This window comes from Oratosquilla oratoria, chromosome 40 (genome assembly GCF_046742065.1).
Source record: "Oratosquilla oratoria isolate Oo_2021 chromosome 40, ASM4674206v1, whole genome shotgun sequence".
In the NCBI taxonomy this organism is placed as follows: domain Eukaryota; kingdom Metazoa; phylum Arthropoda; class Malacostraca; order Stomatopoda; family Squillidae; genus Oratosquilla; species Oratosquilla oratoria.
The window spans coordinates 32,993,285-32,998,763 of NC_134816.1; positions in this window are offsets into that span (position 1 = coordinate 32,993,285).

A 5,479-nucleotide genomic window follows, 5' to 3' on the forward strand; every position below is an offset into this window, starting at 1 on the left:
CCTCCTTTTTCTTCTCTCCTCCTCCTCCTGCTTTTACTCCTCCTCCTCCTCCTCCCCCCTTTTTCTCCTCTTCCTTCTCTTCTCCTCCTTCTCCTCCTCCTCCTTCACCACTTTTTGTCCTCTTCCTTCTCTTTTCCTCCTCTTCTCTCCTCTTCCTCCTCCTCCCCTTCTCTTCCTCCTCCTTCTCCTCCGTTTCCACCTCTCTCCTCTTCTTTTTTCCTCTCTTACTTTTCTTCTGTTATTGGGCTTTCGCCGTTGTAAACCATACAGGTTTCGAACTAGTTTTCCGAATGCCCCTGAGTTGAGCTCGGGGTCTCTGTGAAATGAGCAGTTAGACGTCTACCTAGAATCTTCGGAGTTAGTTAAACTTCAAATTAGAAATCTTTCGTAAATTCATCGGCGTAGACGGTAAAATAAAATTGGTTTCGCAATGAGCCAGACCTGGGTTTGTTCCTGTGCGTGTCAGTCGGGAAATATAATTTGATTGACATGCGCCGTTACTAGCGATTCACTTCAGGTATATATATATGTATATATATATATATATATATATATATATATATATATATATGTGTGTGTGTGTGTATATATGTATATGTACATATATATATATATATATATATGTGTGTGTGTGTGTGTGTGTGTGTGTGTGTGTGTGTGTGTGTGTGTGTGTGTGTGTGTGTGTGTGTGTGTGTGTGTGTGTGTGTGTGTGTGTGTGTGTGTGTGTGTGTGTGTGTGTGTGTGTGTGTGTGTGTGCAACACTGAATGGGTCCTAGTGAACAGATTTACATTTACCAACCACAATTCACTTTATTTCTAAGCGATCAACGTTGAGAAACTGGAGGAGGCATGCATGCAGAAATTGATACGTGTTACAGCTAAGGACTCGAACCTCCTTTAGCAACTAACAAGTGACAGTGACTTAACCGATTGAGCTCTCAAGAGAGATAATAAGCTGAGCGCAACTTTTCTTATATATTTGCATGCTCGAGTTACATATATACTTTGTATATATATATATATGTATATATATATATATATATATATATATATATATTTATATATATATATATATATATATGTATATATATATATATATATATATATATATATGTATATACATACAGTGCGATTTGATGTCGGGGAATGTATAGGATAAGTTGCAGAACATTCCTCATGAACATCCAGCATAGTATGATGGTAGCATATTTGCCCTGTGGGAAAGATCGTAAACCTAAGTGTTCGAGCACTGTCAGAGCTATCTAATCCATGTATACACACACACACACACACACACAAACACACACACACACACACAAACACACACACACACACACACACACACACACACACACACACACACACACACACACACATACACACACACACACACACACACACACACACACACACACACACACACACACACACACACACACACACACACACACACATATGTATATATATATATATATTTATATATATACATATATGAATATATACATATATATTTATATATAAGTATACATAATCTTCATGTGAGGCCCACGAACATATGAACAAGTTCTCAAATGTTCATTGTCACTTAAGAAATTCATTGGCTAAGTTTAATACAGAATGTTGTAATTAGGAATATGAACATCGTGTGTTGATGCTGTAGGTTGTAATACTTGCACTCGAGTTAACGAACAATATCCAGAAATGTTCAACAAATTCAATAATCTGTGTTTGCGATGGCAAGATCAATGAACACAGTCTCCGTGATGTCAAATGATACTTTGAAGATGCTCAACAAGTAGAGTTTGAATATGAACATTCTTAATCAAGGCTGAAGTTCAATTATTTTTTATTTCTCAGAACAATGAATATTGTCTTAGGAGACTCGTTGATACAAGTTTCGTAATCTGAACATCTTGTTCGGAATCTTTGTTCATTAAGTTTCTTCTCGGAATCACGAATACTTTATCTCCTTCTCTTTCTCCTTTTCCTCAGTTTTTCCTTCCTCCTCCTACCCCTTTTCCTCCTCCTGCTCTTCCTCCTCTTACTCCTCCTTTTCTTCCTCCTCCTCCTCCTCTTACTCCTTTTCTTCCTCGTCCTCCTCCTCCTCCTCCCCTTTCTCCTCCTCTTCCTCCTCCTTCTCATCTTCCTACCTATCGTCAGATTCTTCTCCTTCTTTTTCTCCTACTCCTCCTCCTCTTCCTCCTCCTTCTCCCTCTTTCTACCCCTCTTCAGATCCTTCTCCTCCTCTTTCTTCTCCTTTTCCTCTTCCCCTTCTTTTCCTCCTCCTTCTCCTCTTCCCCTCTTGATTTTCCTCCTCCTTTTCTTCCTACTCCTCCTTCTCCTCTTCCTACCTCTCTTCAGATCCTTCTCCTCCTCTTTCTCCTCCTCCTCCTCTTCCTCCTTCTTTTACTCCTCCTGCTCCTCTCCCTCCCCCTCTTCATCTTCCTCCTCCTCCTCCTCCTCTTCCTTCTCCTCCTTCTCCTACTTCTACCCATCGTCAGATTCTTCTCCTCTTTTTTATTCTACTCCTCCTTCTCTTCCTCCTCCTTCATCTCTTCCTACCCCTCTTCAAGATCCTTCTCCTCCTTTGTCTCCTCCTCCTGTTCCCCCTCCTTTTCCTCCTTCTCCTCTCCCTCCCCCTCTTCATCTTCCTCCTCCTTTTCCTCCTCCTCCTCCTCTTCCTCTTCCTTCTTCTTAGTACACATTAAGTCGCACTCGACGTCCGAACTATCTCCGGAGTTGGCGAATCCTCCTCCGTTTCCAGTCAGGGTTCTCAGATTGAGGTCCAAAATAGAATACAGAAAAAAGAACAACTTCCTCTGGGAGACATTTCATTGCACGTGAATCTGAGGATCAAAGAATCCTGTCAAAGGTTCCTCGAATCAATTCAGTGTTCGTGATGGGGTCCCATTAGATATGTATTAACTTTTTCCCAAGTTTTTCCCATTTTTTTTTCTCTCATTTTCCTTCTGGTGTAGGAAGCTTCCCTTAAGCATGATGGAGACTTAAGGGATTTACCGCACTTATGTAGACGTTCCGTACGTCCTTGGAACCAATAATGACAGTCACGGGTTGATGTCGTCGCCGTCCAGTTGATGTCTGACGGCGACTGGGCGGAGTCAAATGGCGACTTAATATTATGACCAAAACGCCATTTATTTTGTTATTATTTGTCTGTCTATTATTTGCTTGATTTTCATTTATTATTATTTATCTGTTAATTTATTATTTACTATTTACCTGTTTCTTTTTTATTCAACTATACCTATGCATTTATCTATTAATTTTATTTTTTATTATTATGAGGGGACGGAGAGTGAGGGGTCGCCGAATTTATGAAGCGTCCTTGCTGTGGATGTGCTGTGTCTTACGACACTGCTTCTGATCCAGGGCAGTGGACAGGATGCAGGGATGACCCGTCATCCAGGAGGTGCCAAGATAAGAGGGAGGGAGGAGGGTGGAGTGGAGTGGAGTATGTAGGGGATGGAATGGATGGGAGTGGTTTCTATGCCTTTTTCTTTTTGGCTACCCCCTGTGTAAGGGGGAAGGAGCCCTTGGTATATGTATGCATGCATTTGTTATTATAATTTTTATTTTTATTTTTTATTTTATCATTATATGTATATATATATATATATATATATACATATATATATATATATTTCGCATCCGACCTAATTATGGACCAAAAGGTCTCCTGTCGGCATGTTCCGCCTATGTAGTCCTTTTTAATCCTTTGTAATCTGAGGGACGTGACCCCTGTGGGGTCGTTTGGGGTTTCTTAGGTCACAAAGGATTCGGGAAAAAAACATATTTTCATATGTTTGAATCAGACACTTGGGTGAGAAACCCGTGGTAGGGCAAAGACCCGTCAGTTGCTGTAAGCCGCTTTATTTATTTATTAAATTTCTATTTACTGGTTTACTTAATTATTATTATTTTATTCATTTCTTTTTAGGCCTACGTTGGGTCGCCCTCCCGCGTGTCCACGACTGTTGGGAGAATAAAAAAAAAAAAAATAATAAAAAAAAAAAAGAGGACGTAAGAAGTGACAAGTTCGGACTACGGAATGTGTTAATGGAGATGTGAGAGATTGAGTTCAGTGCTTTGCTCGATCTGCATTGACGGAGTTCTCCTGAAAGAGACCGACTTACTGGTGAAGAATGAGTGCCGGTCGGCTGCGGCCTACGGCCCTGTTCACACTAGCGGTTTCAATTGCAGCGGTTCAGTTACAGTGTAAGACAGTGGGGGTTTACAAACACAACCGCACATTTTTTCTTTGATTATGCAGTACCGCCGCGGTTCAAACCGCAAATGTGAACAGTGCCTAAGGCGGCTGCGATTAGGTGTTTATGTCGTTTTCTTATTTGTTGATTTTTTATATTTTGCCTATTACTCTATTTGTTTATGTGTTTGTTCATATTTTACTTGTGTATTTTTGTCTATTTATTTGTTTGTTTTTTATTTATTTACTTATTATTTATTCATATATTTATTCATTTATTTATCTATTTATTTATTTGTTTACTTATTATTTATTTATTCATTTATTTATTTATTTATTTATTTATTTATTTATTTATTTACTTATTTACTCATTTATTTATTTATTCATTTACTCATTTATCCATTTATCCATTTATTCATTTATTCATTTATTTATTTACTTATTTATTTATTTATTTATTTATTTATTTATAACAGACATTCCCCTCTTTGGGGAAGAGGGGAATGTCTGTTGAGGAAGGAAGGGAGAGGACGGAAGACAGAGGTGAGTGGAGAATGGTTGTATATGGATGATGTTGTGACTACATGAGGAGGAATGGGCGGGGGGGTGGGGGGTGGGGTAGTATGTGTGAGTAAATTTTGACGCAGCCCGAAGGGATTTCTCCCCGTCCTCGCCTTATATGCAAAGGGGGACGGAGAGGGGGGGGTCGCCGATTAAATGAAGCGGCCTTGCTGTGGATGTACTGTGTCTTGCGACACTGCTTCTGACCCAGGGCGGTGGGCAGGGTGCAGGGATGACCCGTCATCCAGGAGGTGCTCAGATGAGAGGAAGGGTGGGAGGGGTGTGGAGTGTATTTAGGGATGAAATGGGTGGGAGTGTTTTTATGCCTTCCCCTTTTTGGCTACCTCCCTTGGAAGGGGGAAGAAGCCTTGGTATATGTATGTATGTATGTATTTATTTATTTAATTATTTATTTATTTATCTATCTATCTACCTATCTATCTATTCATTCATATGTTTATTGATCTGTTCATCAATGTATTCATTCACGTATTTATTCATTTATCTATTCATTCACCTATTTCTTGACCCGAAATTATGATTCAAAAGTCAATTTGGCTGACTCTTGCTTTGCTATTGCTACACATTATGAGATACAGCGAAGACGCGAGAGATGAGAAAGCGAAGAAAAACAGAAAACGGAATGTGGGCTAAAGGAATTGGAGCGTGATTGAATGAAAATGGAGAGTG